Source organism: Peromyscus eremicus, chromosome 2, assembly GCF_949786415.1.
Source record: "Peromyscus eremicus chromosome 2, PerEre_H2_v1, whole genome shotgun sequence".
Lineage (NCBI taxonomy): Eukaryota > Metazoa > Chordata > Mammalia > Rodentia > Cricetidae > Peromyscus > Peromyscus eremicus.
Window position 1 is genome coordinate 74,693,320 of NC_081417.1, and position 15,509 is coordinate 74,708,828.

General features: G+C 47.2%; 1 pseudogene; it reads left to right on the top strand.

Annotated features, from left to right (window-relative positions):
- The first annotated feature begins 11,403 nt into the window (after nucleotides 1–11,403).
- LOC131904771 (large ribosomal subunit protein eL33-like) overlaps nucleotides 11,404–15,509 on the top strand; it is a 30,028-nt pseudogene continuing 25,922 nt past the window's right edge.

The window sequence follows — 15,509 nt, forward strand, 5'->3', positions numbered from 1 at the left end:
ACATAGATATATCACATAGCATGTGATAGCCTAGAAATGTCTAAGGGGACAGACAGGGTTAAATTAAAGTCCTTTCTTTGGTTTCCAGGTGGAATCCACATCACAATTCATCAAACCAGCATTTGGTTTCTGTGGTTTTCCTGTGTTTGTGCTTTATGTTACAATAAACCATTTTTTAAAGTCAAAAGTAAGAAAGCAGGATTAGAGAAATGACTCTGTAGCATGTAAGAGGCGCTGTTCAATCTGCAGCGCCACCAGGAGAGAGACAGAGAGACGACAGAGAGCCAGGGGCAGGCAGAGAGACACACAGAGAGAAACAGATGAAAGATTTCTAACAATAACATCAAAAAACACTAACATGGGGCCAGTGGATGGCGCAAGGGGGTGAGGGTGCTTGCCACCAATATTGACAACCTGAGTTCAGTTCTCAGGACCCACATAGTGGAAGGAAGAACTGACTCCAGCAATTGTCCTCTGGCCTTCATGAGAACACCATGGCATATCAACTCATGAGCTTGTATGTGTGCGTGCACACACACACATACATACACACACACACACACACACACACACACACACACACACACACACTCCAGAAAGGTAGCATGTAAAGGAAACAGAAACAGCAAACGGAAAGTACTGGGCCCCATGAGGAGTGTGGGGTAAGATACCATCTACCACTGTCTATCTCTCTCACAGCCACTCAGAGCCTCAGTCCCTCAGTGCTGGAACAAAGGACCAGTGTGTAGAACCCAAGGGTTCTGGTCACCATGTGCATCGCCCAGACTCTGTGGGTATCGCTTTGGGCAGAGTCAGCATGTTGTAGCCTCAGTTTTCAAGCTGATGTGACTCTAAACTGTTGCCAAATATAAAAATAACATTTTAAGACAAACCTGCTGTCTCTAGGAGAAAGGAAAAGGGTGTCTTTAGTACGAGGAACACTTCCGGAAGGCCCCCTCGGTCTCCATGGGATCTTCCCTTTCCTTGCTAATAAGACTCTGACAACTGGGGGCAGCCACGTGCCTAACCCAAAGCAACCCAATGTCCCATGTGCTCAAGGGCTACAGATGACCACTGAGGGTAGTGGGTGGGACTTCCAGGGAATCTCTTGTTTGTTTCCCCATAAGAAATTAACAGGCTCAACTGGATTATGATGTTATCTTTCGTCCTTCCTCCACTTCCTGCCTGGAGGCCCTACAGCTGTCCTTTGAGCCTGAGAAAGGGGTCACACGCTAAGGGTGATGGAGCAGGAGAGGCAGAAGCCTGAGAGCTTGGGAATGCTCCTTCTGAGGTGCAGGTTCCAGACTCCCTGACATGCGTATGGCCAGGAAAGCTCTTGGTTGTAAAGCCTCTGTGGTCAGGCTTCTGTTACCTGCAGCTCAATGCCCTCCGAAAAGACTGAGTGCTTCTAGCTGAGGAACAGCATCCAGCTGAAAGCAGAGGGTTCCAGGAAGACCGAGAACTCAGCTTGTAACCGGTGCCTCTTCCCTCTGTCAAGGCATCCAAGAGTCAAGTGTGAGCTATCTTCGCTCCTGCTCAAGAAGCAGAGATGACAGCAGGGAGTCATGGGAAAGTGAATGTAGATGATTGTAGGGGGCCAGGGAGGTGGCTCAGTGGGTAAGTGCTTGCCACACAGCAATCTTTCAAAGCTAGAATATGAATTATGCCTTATAAGCTTGTAGGTTTGAAGATTTGGTTCCCAGCTGTCTGTGCTGTCTGGGACATTGTCACTGGGGAAAGAGTTCAGAGGTTTTATACCCTGGTGCACTTCCTGCTTTCTCTCTGTTTCCAGAGCCGATGAAATGTGATCGGTCAGCTTCCTGCTTCCACCTCCTTGCCTTTCCCGACTGTTGCCTGGTCTTCCTGCTGTGTTGACCTCTGCTTTTCTGCAACCGAAAGCCAAAGGAACTCTTTCTAAGTTGCTTTTTGTCAGGGAATTCCATCACAGCCACAAAGTACCTATCACACAACTTAAATGTCGATCTGCTGGAGGTGTGGTTAAGTCAGCCACAGATCTCCATGGCAAAGAGTACTATGCAGCCATAAAATGAATGTATTAGCTATAACAACAACACTGTGTGTTCAGCAGCTGGGGTAATGGCTCAGTGCTTTCAGTACAAGCCTAAAAACGCTGGTTGTAACAGATGCCGCTGAATTCCCAGTGCTAGGGACCAGAGACAGGAGGGTGTCTGGGCTAGCTGAGTAGGTAGTTCAAATGAGTTGGTTCTGGGTCTTTAAAAACAAAAAGAGAGTGATTGAGGAAAACACTACACCCACCTCTGGCCCCCACATGCACACACCATGAATGCACACCCACACATACATATAAACATCCACACACACAAAGACTGAGTGTTGAGACTTTGAAAAAACTCCCACGTAGTTTAAATGAGAATAGTCAGTTGTGAGATAATGTACAATGAGATGTTGTGACTTGTGTTTAGAAAACAGAACGGTATATTTACATAGAGGTGCAGGCATATGAGTAGATAAAAAGGCTGAGGCTGGCAGCATGTTAAACTCTCACCAGCACCCCTGGAAAGATGGGGTCAGGAAAAGGACCAGCACACAAAAAAGACTGTCTTAGTGTTTCTATTACTGTGAAGGGACACCATGACCACACAACTCTTCTAAAAGGAAAACATTTCATTGAGGTGGCAGCTTACAGTTTCAGAAGTTTAGTCCATTAACATCGTGGCAGGAGTATGGTGGCATTCAGGCAGACAAGGTGCTGGCCATATCTTAATCAGAAGGCAACAGGAAGTGTACTCTGTGTCACACGGAGGGAAGCTTGAGCAAAAGAGACCTCAGAGCCCACCCCGACAGTGACACACTTCCTCCAACAAGGCCACACCTCCTAATAGTGCCACTCCTTTGGGGCTATTTTCTTTCAAACCACCACACACCCCCTTTAACATGTTTGTGTGTATTATCTGGGTTGTTGAAATCTAATTAACAAGACCAGTCAATCCTACAATGTGTGCCTTCTCGTTTGAGGGATGAAGATGGTGAATGTGGAGGAAAGAACCACCTACTTTACATCATATTTGTGAGCCTCCTTAAATCACCATGCCTCTTCAGAGTCCACATCTCTGAGACTTTTCTGGGATGGTTCCAATCTCATCTTTTCTGTGTTCCCACAAACATGCTCTTAGCCAGACACAGCATTCTGATTTTAAGCATGGAAAAGGCAGACACTGCAGACCTCACACAAATGTCTGTTTCTAAGCAACTGCGTATCAAGAACATATCCAATTCATCAAAAAACATACCCTGGAAACCTCTGTGTCCCAAACAGAGCTCCATAACACAGCACCACTAACTAGTATAAATTCTTGTGTCTCAGAGCATGAGGGAAATTCATTCAAGAATTCCATCTCAGTTCCAAATGGCATAATGACAGTACTGTCGAAAGTAATGCTCCTGGGGCATTGCACCAAGGAGCTGTGCTGTCTGCAGGTCCTTGAATCAAATTTCTCCAGAGGCTACACGTAGAGCTTTGGCCACTGCCAGCACCCTTCCCCTCCTGGCTCCATGAGGAGTAGCCCACGGAGGGGCTAGCTGCAGGACTTGGACATCTGAGCCACCTGAAGTGAAATGGGGACTTGAGCTCTGGACACACAAGGAGAGAACTGTTCACAGCACAGTCCCTCCTGATGAGAGCAAGCCCTGATGGTGGACAAGCAAGGACAAGCAGACTGGTCGCAGAGGAGGGGCTCAATAAAACACTGGGCCTGAGATTTCACATGTTGAGAGGGATAATACAAATGAGACGTCCCTGACTACACACTAAAACAGTGATTTCAAAAATTGCAGTAGTACATTTAGTGACACATGCCTGCAATCCGAGAGCATGGGAGGCAGAGGCAGGAGGATTGCCTCAAGTTCAAGGCCAGACTGATCTACATACAAAATACTGGGTTAGGCAGCACTGCATATTGAGACCCTATAAAAATATCCAATAAACAATAGCAAATAAACAACAGCAACACAATGGAAAGGAAGGAAAGGAGGGAGGGAGGGAGGAAGTTGGCAAGTAAGTAAGGAAGGAAGGAAGTAAGTAAGTAAGGAAGGAAGGACGGACCCCGGTAACAACACAAATAAAACAAAATAACACACGTTGGCAAGGATGTAAAGAAATTTAGATCCTAGCACAGACTGGTGGGAATGTAAAATGATACAGCTGCTATGGAAATAGCATGTGGCTTTTTAGAAAAATCAAACATAGAATTATACATGACCCAACAATTCTGCTTCTGGCGACATCTCCAAAAGTTTTCAAAGCAGAGAATTTGTGCACTTGTACTCACACCAGTAGAGAAGAGGTGAGACGATGCAAGTGTTCACTGGCAGATGAGGGGACCGGGAAGCTGTACCCTTAATGGAATTAAAAAATAACGGAATTGGGCTGGGGTCGCCCTTGCCTGGCATGCGTACAGTTCTGGGTTCAATCCTTAACACTTAACAACCCTCCACAAAGAGTGAACTGTGACACAGACAACACAGATGAACCTTGAATACATTGTTCTAAGTGAAAGCAGCCAACCACAAAAGGTAAAGTGCTTGTCGCTCCATTTATATAAAGTACGAAGAGTCATAATTTATAGGGAGAATATGTATGGAAATGTCATGGAAACCCATTAAATTATGTTGTATGATACTAAAAGAAAGTAATGATAGTATGAAGGGAGCCAGGCATGGGGTACATACCTGTAATCTCAGCACTTGATAAGACAGAAAGATCAGGAAGAGGTCAAGGCCACTCTTGACTACCTAGTGAGTAGGAGGCCAGCTTGGGCAACATGAGCTCCTCCCTACAACACACATAGGAGGAAGGGGATGTCCCAGTGAGAGAAGGTAGGGGTGGCATCTACAGGGACAATATGGAGACAAAGACGCCTTTGCAAAGTGGAACAAGGTTAGTAAGTTATTGATAACATTGACAGATGTACAATGATACAAACGTACTCAAGGGGGTTAAACAGACTAAATGTTAAAATAGAAAATTATTTTACTAGAATAGAAAAGAAAGCAGAAAGAAGGGTGAGACCCAGTGCAGAGAAGGCTCCTGGGGTGCCAAAGAGAAGTAGAGAATGCAGAGGGAGAGCCACCCCATAAGGCTCTAGGATTTCATTTGCTGTAGCCAGGCTTCCACTCTCTCTAAGGGAAGAACAAAATTTTAGAGTGAGCATTAAAGCTGGATCAGATGCCTCTTAAACTATATGTCATCATAAATCCAGGGGAAGGAAAACTAAGGTTACTTTTGGATGGATCAAGGCTGACTTTTCCTTCTTGATTGGATGGCTGCTACAAGGGTAGGGATGCACAGTCTGCATCACTGAGTGTGGGTTGTGCCCTTTATCCTTCCAAACCAGCTTTTCTTTTCCGCTTTAGGTTCTCCTCCTCTTTTAGGGGCACCATATATTAAATCCACGTGCCCATGTTAATGCAAAGGCGAAATTGCATATGGTAGGCGTGTCCTCTGCAGAGGGACCGGAAGACTGGATAGTGAGAGGAGCTGAGCCCTTAGATGGTACTGAGAGGTGGAAGGTGATTGAAGCTTGTTGTACATCTGTGTGGGAGCAGATGTGAAATTGCTACTAGTGTTAGACAAGGTTGGGTAGGTCCAGGTTCTTGGCATCTTGTTCATAGAGTTGAAGAAGTGCGCAGAGATAGCCAAATAGCAGGAAGTTTTCCTCAAAGGCCAAGGTCCAGGTTAGATGCGCTGGAAGGGAGAAGAAGGCTCTGAGCGAGGTTTACTGGTCCCTGGATACCTCTGGGGCTTCTTTTTATGACTCCTGAAGAGGAAGAGTTGGTTGCTAGGGGTGGAGTTTAGGTGTTTTTTGTTTTGACAGACTTTTATGGTGTCAGCCTTTATTCAATGAGCATGTACTTTCCCATGATGCATCCGATTTTAATCATATGCATGCCTAATCATGCATAGGCCTAAGAACCTAAAGAAGGTCTTTTCGCTAAAAGTTTGCTCCCTGGACACTGGTTGCTTTACTCTGAAGGTATCCCAAACCAGTCCAGACTGGATTGATACACTGCCTCTAGCACAAGGACGTGTTCTAAGATGTGTTTATCCATGGAAGGGGAATAACTAAGAAGTTGCTAGGAAGCTTTAAGGGCAGAGTGGCCAGTATCTTGTTTAGAGAGTAGTGTGCAAGCAGCTCAATGCAGGCAGAGGTCCGGGATTGTCCAATACTTTGTTGGGAAAGGGCCATGTGTGTATAGCTCAAGTCAAGCAGGTTGCTAAGCTATCACGACCCATGTCTGCTGTGTGACCAAGAGGGACAGGGCATGTGAGTGCACATGTGGAGGTAAGTGCAGACATCTCGAAACTCACCCAGAATGTCCTATGCCAACCATCACCATAGGTCAGATGAGAAAATGAGACTTCGGACAGGAAAGAATTCATCCGAGTTGCTGCTATGACTTAGTAGGGGGCTAGAACCAGAAGCCCGTTTCCTTGGCCTGTGCCATAACACTAAGTGCCAAGAAAGTGAGCCCCAGCCACCTTCCTGGCTCCCACAGACTATCACACTGTGAATTTCCAAAGACAGAAGTTCATTCCTAAGCCTGTATTACAGGAGCAGTGAATGTGACTATAATTCTAAGACCACTCACCCCCATGGTTCCCTCTGATGTTACAGCCCTGAGTGTGGCTCCAGCCAATAGAACATGACCAAAGAGATGGTCCATTACTGCTGTATAATTCCATTATATTACATTGCAAGGGTGACAGGTTTTTGTGATGTGGTTAAGGTTCCTAATGTGTTGACTTTGAATTAGCAAAATACCTGAGCTAACCAAATGAGCCTTTTTTTAAAGGTCTGACGGCTTTCCTGAAGTTGGAGACTCAAGGCAACAGGGCGCCTCCTCAACTGCTGCTGATGAAGAAGCAAGCTTCTGTGAATTCTAAAGCACAGAGAAATCCTAAGAAGAGCCAGGTGTAGTCCTGTTAGTCAGGAGACTAAAGCAGGAGTTCCAAGTCAGCTTGGGCTATGCAGTAAGACTGTTAAAAAGGGAAGGGGCAGAATAGAAAAGGGAGTAGAGAAGGAGGAAAAGGAGAAAGAAGAGTGGAGAGAGGCAGACATGGTGGTGAATGCCTATAATCCCAGCAGGTGGAGCAGGAGGCAGAAGGATCAAGAGTTCAGGGACAGCCTTGGCTACATAGTGAATTTGCGGTTAGCCTGGGCTTTGTGAGATGTTGTCTCAAAAAATGTTAGGAAAATCTAGGAGGAAAAGTATTTGTTACGTAAAATTTCAAACACATTCAAAACTAGAAACAATGCCTTCTACCATAGACATCAACACACAGACAAATTTATCTCCTCCATCCTGTAATCATCACCTCATCCCTCTGCCTTGATCTTTACACATATTGGGTTATTTTAAATCAGATTCCACACATCGCCCTGCTTAATCCCTTATAATTCTATGATTTGTTAATTTTTAGCTCCTTCTGAACATCAAAACACAATATAGAATGGGAACACGGCCAAGATCATAAACTAGTGGCGAAAGCAGGTGCTTCTGGCTCCCTGAAGACATCCATATCTAGGAGAGTCCAGACTGCCAGTTGACAGTATAGAAGGGAGAAAACTCAGATACCAGAGACAGTGAACCCCTGTTCTGTACTCAGTGCTGGAACTTTGTACTTTCTGCCTTTCCGCCAACCCGCCCATCCACCCTCACACACATTATGCACACATCCAGCTAGCCATTCCTCTACCAACTCATCCATTTGTCCATCCATACGTCCATTCTTCTCATCCACTCACCTACCTCTCCACCCACTCATCAGTTCATCTGCATATCTACCCACACATCCATTCACCACCCACCCATCTACCCACTCATCTATCCACTCATTCATCTACCCATTTATCATGATCCATCCATTCACTCACTCACTCATCCATCATCCACCCACCCATCTACATTCATCTTCCTACTCATCCATCCACCCCTCCCTCCCTCCATTCACCCAACCACTGACTCATCCATTCCATCCACTCACCCATCCACCTGTTCACCTATCCATTCATCTATTGATAATCCATCTATCATTCTTTATCCTTGGACATGCACCAACCAGTCCTTAGATACTATGACCCAGGAACTGAGTTAAGTACTAGAGACATTAAGGCTGAGTGAGATTCAGTCCTAGTCACCAGGGTGATTAGGGCCAGTGCAGAGATGATCAGGGAAGTAAAGATGCTAGTGCAGGGCTTCCTGCCTTGCTGTATAATTCACAGGGGTGAGAGCAAAAAGGAGCTCACTGCATGGGTCCTGACTGGGCCATGTCAGAGGAAGTGACTCCCGAAATGTCTACTGCAAAACCAAGTAAATGGAGAAGGTGAGAGGTGGGCTTAGGTAGAAGGCACCAGAAGTAGAGGAAGGAACTGCAGGTGCAAAGCCTGGAATCTGGGGAGAGGGGAGCCTGTGGAGTGTTTCTGGATGGCTAAGGCAGAGGGTGTGGAGGGCAGGATGCCTTTTGACCTTGGAGGCTCCTGGGCACTGTTATTTTCCAAGGCCCCACGCCCACGTTCTAGCATACACATTACAATTCACCCACTTTGCATACTAAAGGAGTTATATATAGCTACCTAACAGAGGAGGCCAGTTGCAAAGACAGTTGACATAATGTCACCTTTTGTAGACATTTAATTATACACTCATCAATTTCAACTTGGCCACCTTCTTATTTGAAACATTTTGGGAAATGTGGGTGCATACAGAGCAGCAGAATAAATCTGGGAACTGTGTTTACAGCACCTAATTGATAGGCAGTAATGGTGAGTGGGTCACAGCAGGAAGCGAGCCCCACACAGCACCATCTAAATGCCTTCACAGAGGGCTTGAAGTGCCCAGCAGAGAGACTAGCATGAGAAACCTTAAGGGTTTTAAACAGAGGCTGGGGTGAGCCACTTAGGAAGGCATTGGTAGGAGAAGTTGAGAAATAGGGAGTGTGGGAGGAGGCCTGCCTAGGACTTCAGATGCAAAGTTAGGAAGACTAGTCTACCCTTGGGTCCAGGAGGGTGCATGTATAGACCTGGTACTGCTCCTCCAGGCCTGGCCTGAGTCAGAGTTCCCAGAGCCCAGGATGAGCCTGAGCAGTTGGTGGCCCCGCAAAGGAAGCCTCCTTCCTCCAGAGGGCGTCACAGGACAGCTTTTCCCAAAGGAAGGCGGCCTATGCAGCTGACGCGAAGGCAAACTTTGGCTGGTTCGTTACAATTACTGAGTTGAGCAGGAAATCCACACCTCTGGCTCTCCCTGGAAAGAGACAGCCTGGTGAAAAGGAAAGGAACCTGGTTAGGGGAGAAGGAGCCTGGTCCTCCTGACTGGCTGAGGCCAAGGTTCACAGAAGAAAAAGCAAACAGACAAACAAACAAAACCCTCCAAGGCTTGTGGAAAACTCAGGGGTTTCCAACCAATGTGTACGAGTGGGGAACTAGCCAGAAGCCCCTCATCTTACCCAAGAGGAACCAGACCAAGGAGTAAAGGGAGCTTGTCTGGGGGATCTCGCGCATGTTGGAGGCGGGCCAGGACCAGAGGCTAGCCTTGTCCTGGCACGCACCCTCCTTTAATTAGCTATGTGGCTCTGTCACATTGTGGTGCTCAGAGACACTGCAGATAGATAATAGCAAGTGCCAGGCACCTGCCACACACCAGGCTCCGAGCTAAACCCTCTATTCTTCTTATTGACCTTCATTCACATGACTTTCCCGGAGGCTGGGTGATATCATCCAGGTCTCCCCTGCCCCCCACGAGAAAACAGATCCACTGCAGGTGGAGGCTATGCTCGGCTTAAAGTCACACAGTGGTGCTTAACAGCCAGGCAGTTTTCAAAGGGTCTCTCCGACCCAGCCCCAGGGCTCAATTTTAATTCCGAGGAGGAGACAATAATGCCAGATTATTTCCTAAGCATAGGTAATTTTTGTGCACGAAGTAGCTTTTTAGTGCTGGTGAATGGATTCACATACTATTTGTATTTTCAATAGAGATGCTTTGTGTGGTTGATCTTCAGCCAAGAAATTAAATTAACCAGGACACCTTTAGCCCCGAGCGCTCTGGCTGGGTGGTTAATGGAGCCCTGACAATGCCAGCTATGTGACTTAGGAGCAGAATAAATTGCCCTTAGGAGGGGCCTAAGCCTTCAAACAGAATCCCTAATCCTTACACTTGGGCAGGAAGGGTCCTGAGACATCAACATTTAGGGGACCTTGGGCCCCTGAGAGAGGTAACCACTTCTCCATCCTCACATGGCAGGCAGAACTCACACAGGAACTATTTCTAGTCATGGCGGGAGCCCTTCACTCCAAAGTTGAGTTGGAAACTGGCAAAATGGAAAGCTTAGAGTGACGCTTACGTCCTCTCCACTCCCCACAACCCAGAAGCACGGTGCCGGGACCATCAGTAAGATCTCCTGCTGAGGCATGGGACTAGAATTTTTGCTCCACGGTGGACAGAGTCACTTGAAGCAGCCTCTCTGAGGAGGAGCCTTTCAACACTCACTCAACAAATATTTGCTGTGGGGACCAAGGGGAGCTCAGCCAACAGGAAAGGGAAGGTCTTGCTCTCAGGGGGCTTGTGTTCTCAGGATGGGGGAGGGGCAGACAGTAAATGGAACACAAAGAGAGAGCTCCCGGCCCGTGAGGAAAGAGGGAAGGAGCTGGGTGTGTGAGATTTGTGATTTCAATAGTAAGGATGAAGAAACTTCTGCTAAAATAAAAGCATTCTGGACAGAAGAGCAAATTGAAAGGCCCTGGGCGGGCAACAAGCTTTTTGGAAGAACCAAAGGCTTTCTGTAGAAGTAAGATGCCATTTGAAATATTCCGCGTGTACACTGTAAGAAGAAAAAAAGAAATGAGTAAAATTAACTTACGTTTTATTAACATAGCAGAAAACAAACAAAAACTGAATTACGAGTCATCGAAGATGTATGTAATCTCTCCTTTGTATTAGGGAAGCTGGGACAGGATGGTGAGCTGAAAGCCAACCTGGGCAACATAATGAAACCACGTCTTAATATATAGAATAAGAAAAAGAACCGGGGACGTAGCTTTAGAGAGCTTGCCTTCCACGTGTGAGCCCTGAGTTCCATATACCGGGTACCATGAAAAAAAAATCACACTTCTGTATCTTCAAAATATGGTGTGTATTAGAAGCACGTGTGAAGTGCCCATTAACCATAGATGCCTATTTACTAGGAATAGGAGCCCAGCGTGGGTGATGATTGCCAGGAATTATTGGAAGAAAGGGTTCTAGGTTCTCCAAATCCCACTGGGGCTCTCAGCCTGCTTGAGGGTCGAGGAACACAGGGGGAAGGCACACACTGCCTTCCTCAGAGGCCTCCTGATCGCTTCCCAGGATCTGTTCTGAGGAAGCCCGCTTATGCACACGTGGGAAAGCTGCGTGCTGGCCCCGGGCCTGGAGCCACCTCCCGCGCCCACTCGGCCAGGTCTCATTCCAGAAGCCGCGTCCGCCCAGGTGAGGTGAGGCCTCTCTTCCAGCCGCTCAGCCCCGCCCCTTGGACACGGTTTTGGTTTTCGGGTGCAGACAGGTCCGCATTCCTCTGAAGAGGCCCGCTTGGCCCCATCAAAGCCATTGACAGAGCCACATCACAGTAACCCACGGTGCCAGCCTGCAGTTCCAGAGAGCTCCACGAGGGGCGCAGGCAAGACGGGCCACGCTGGCTGCCACCCAGCTCAGGGGGCCTCTATGGACCGTCCTCTGGAGCCCTAGGGGCCCTGCTCCCACTACCAAAGTCCTTTCGCCTGCACTCAATTCAGCTGAGCTGTGCTGTCAGCGGTCGCCTGGATTTCCATAGTTTTCTTGAGCACCTGATAAGATAAGGGGGAGGATGCCAGCTGCGAGCCAGAGGCAGAAAGGAGAGAGGTGCTTTGGAAGCTCTTCTGTTCTTGGTGATGACTGGTGGAGACGACGGTGAATCCAATGTCTGTACATTCCGAGACTGGAGCCAGGAAGAAAAAAGATTCCACTGTTCGGATGTTTTCACCCCTGAGGCTGAAATAACAGCGGAGGCCTGACTACCCACGTGGTGTCTGTGGCCAGGATAGGACCCACATAATAATGGCTTAGATCAGGGAAGGGCCTTTCCCATTCCATGATGCAATATTGTCATGATAGCAACAACAAGGCTCCGCCAGCTGAAGTAGGTACATAATGGCGCCTTGCCTCTGCCCTGCCCACACCTCCGTGCCTTCCAGTAGCATTCCCTGGACATGTGTGGAGTTGCAGGACTACAGGGAAGTGCCAGACTCTAGAGGGAGCTGCACTGGGCTGATCCCTCAGGGACTGATAGGCTGGGCTGGTTCACTCTCTCTGAGCCACCCTTTAGCAAATAGAGGACTATGTGGGTGGGCTATCTTGTAGAGACATGACCACACTCATCTTTCTATAACTGTCCCTGAGTTGTGACCACACTTTTGCAAGAAAGTTTACCGACAGTGCTAACAAAATGGCACAGGCTAGTTAACCAAGGAACGTAGGATATGATAGACAGGAACCCACAGACGGGATCTGTGAGCCAGCTCAGTTTTGACTTTGGAGGGAAATAGTCACGGATTTGGGGAGAGAGGAATCCAAAGCTAAGGCCAGATACAAACATATCTGGCCAGAACTGTAATATCTGGAAAGACTCCAGTTACATGGGAGGATGTGAAAAATTTCAGTCAAAGCTTAGGGTGGCTCACCTGCCTTCTCAACAGCTAAAGTGGAGCCCAAAGTATCAGGATTTCAAGGCCATCCTCAGCTGTATTATCAAGTCGAATCAGAAAACAGGGTAGGCACATAGTTCAGTGATAGAGTACATACCTAGCATGCCTGAGGGCCTGGGTTCAATTCCCAGCACAGAAGGAAGAAAGGAAGGAAAGATGGGAGGAAGGGAAGAATTAAAAGTAGGTCTAGGAAGAGTAGAGAAGGTAGATTTCAAATATACAGACCAAAGGAGGTGGTCTGGGAGAAGCTTGAGAAAAGGGCCAGATTGGGCAAGCAGATGGGGGAGAGGAGAGCCGCCTCCTGTCAGGTGTTTTTGCTCCTCCTGTGGACCACAGACTCTGCAAAAAGCACACTCATGTACCATGAGTGTGTCTGGTTCCTGTAGTAACCCTCAAAGGCAGAGGCAACTCTAAATTCTCTGTTATTCCACATTCTGGAAAGCTCTGGAAAAACGAAAGCCCTTTTGTAGCTTTCTTGGTAATAAGGGCAGGTCTGGAGTAACATGAATATGTTTTTATCTTGGTCATATTCATGCTCAGTGCAAAAGCTCAATAAGGTGCTTGGTATTTGGAGTGCTGCCCCAGACTTCAGTGGAGATGCTCTATTATATATAATTTGTGCACCTATTGCCTTTCAGAAACACGCAGCCTGAATTCTGGGATGCATCTGGACCGGTGAGATTTAAGGAAGGGACTGTAGACTCATGTTGCTCTTACTTTAAAGGAGAAAGCCAGGACCTAAGGGTGAGAAATAAGGCATATTGTGCCACAGAGGGTCATGTAGTAGACGGAAGACTCAGGCACTGATAGTGTTCCAAACAAGGGGTGGTGATTTCACACGGCACAACCCAGGCTGAGCCTGAATAATAACCTGATGGCCTGATGTAGAGAAGCCTGCATGGGTTGTTTATAATCCATAGATACAAAGGGAAGAAAAACATGCACAGAGCCAGAAGGCAAAGGGACTTCTGTACTCCCACAAGATGTGGGTACCTCCAGAGCTCCGGCATCTGGGCTCTAGGCAGCAACAGAAGTTTCAACACAGTGACTCTGAGGTCTGAAGCCCACGTCCCACAGCTCATTAGCAATTTGCTTTGATTCTTTGCTTGTTTCTTCTGCAATATAGAGATAGTATCGTTTTCTAGGTACAGGGTGTTTGAAAGCAGTTAGTGTAGTGCATGGATCCTAGTGAGCATGAAATAGATGTTTGCCGTGACTGTCACACTCGTCCCCCCCATCCGTGGGAGACACACGCAGTCTCCTCGTGATGCCTGAAGCCATCATACACAGAACCCTCTATATACAGGAGTCTCAAAGGTAACATGTTTATCCCTTGGAGGGGTCCATGTCTCAGTAGGGATACGATGACTATACTTGAATTGCTGAATTCACTTTCAAGTAAATTTGAATTGCTTTCAGTAATTTAAGTCATTGTTTCTGTCTATTAAAACAGGCATAAAGAAGACCAGCATCTCTGCTTCCTGACTTTGGATACAATGTGATCAGTGGTCCACCATGCCTTCTCCCCACAATAGACTGTCTTCTTCTTAAAACACAAAATAAAACATGAAGCTGGCATAGAATGAACCTACACAATACTGCTGTACATAAAGAGTAGGATGGTTTGCTATGTGTTTTATATAGATTTAGCAACAATTTAAAATGAAAATAGGGTTGGAGACATAGCTTCGTTAGTAGAGGGCTGCTTACCTGCATGGATGAGGCTCTGGGTTTAATACCTAGCACGCATTAAAACTAACACTAGTAGTGTAAACCAATAGTGCCAGCATTCAGAAAGTGGACACAGGAGGGTCAGGAGTTCAAGACAATCCTCAGCTCCAAGGTGAGTTCAAGGTCAGCCTAGAATACATGAGACCCTCCCAGAGAGAGGGTGAAGAGAAATGATATATGACGGAATTGAATGCAAAATCTTCTGGATGAAATGCTTGAGATTTCATAGGCTTTCTGGTCATCTGGAAGTTAGCAGAAGGGAGGGGCACAGGGAATTTGGGGAAAGTGGTGACGCAAAATTCAGAAGTAAACACCCATGATGCCTTGTCTGCCCACAACCTGAAGTTGGTCTAGGGTCATAGAGTTTGGAGAACTTTGCAAATTATAGCTTAACAAGCCTCCAGGGTATTACTCATTGGCATATTCACCCCCCTTTAGGCCTTGATCTGGGGCAGTGGGGCAGTCACAGACTTAAATGTGCCATGGTTGTATGCATCAACGGACGATGATACCAACCGAGTGCAGGAGGCCTCTGTCTGGTGCTCAGAGTTCTAGGTTCACTTCCAGGATCTGAAGATTTGGGAAGGCTGCCACAAACAATTAGCACCTGAACTTGGCTAAGAGCACCTTCAGGAGTTGGGGGCTCCCCCAGCTTCAGCTCACATCAGAGTCACCTGGATGGCCCACTAAAAACCAGACTGTGGGTCCCAGTGTCCAGTGTTCCCAATGCAGTAGTGGGATAGGATTTACATTTCTTAGTCTCCTGGTACCAGTGCTGCTCAGACTCGGGGGCCAGATTGAGAACCATTGATGTGGGTCAGAAAGAGCAGGACAGGTATTCCAAGGAGTGGGGAGTAGATTCAAGGACATACAGGAGTGGCCTGTGCAACAGGTGTCTAGAGAGTAGAGCATGAGGGCTCCTGGGTTGTGCTGGATAATGAAGGACTCCGGTGCCAAGCCAAGAAGCTTGGACTTGATCCTGGACCAGATGCACAGCCAAAGGAGCTTCTTGTGGAGGGAAGAAGGCCA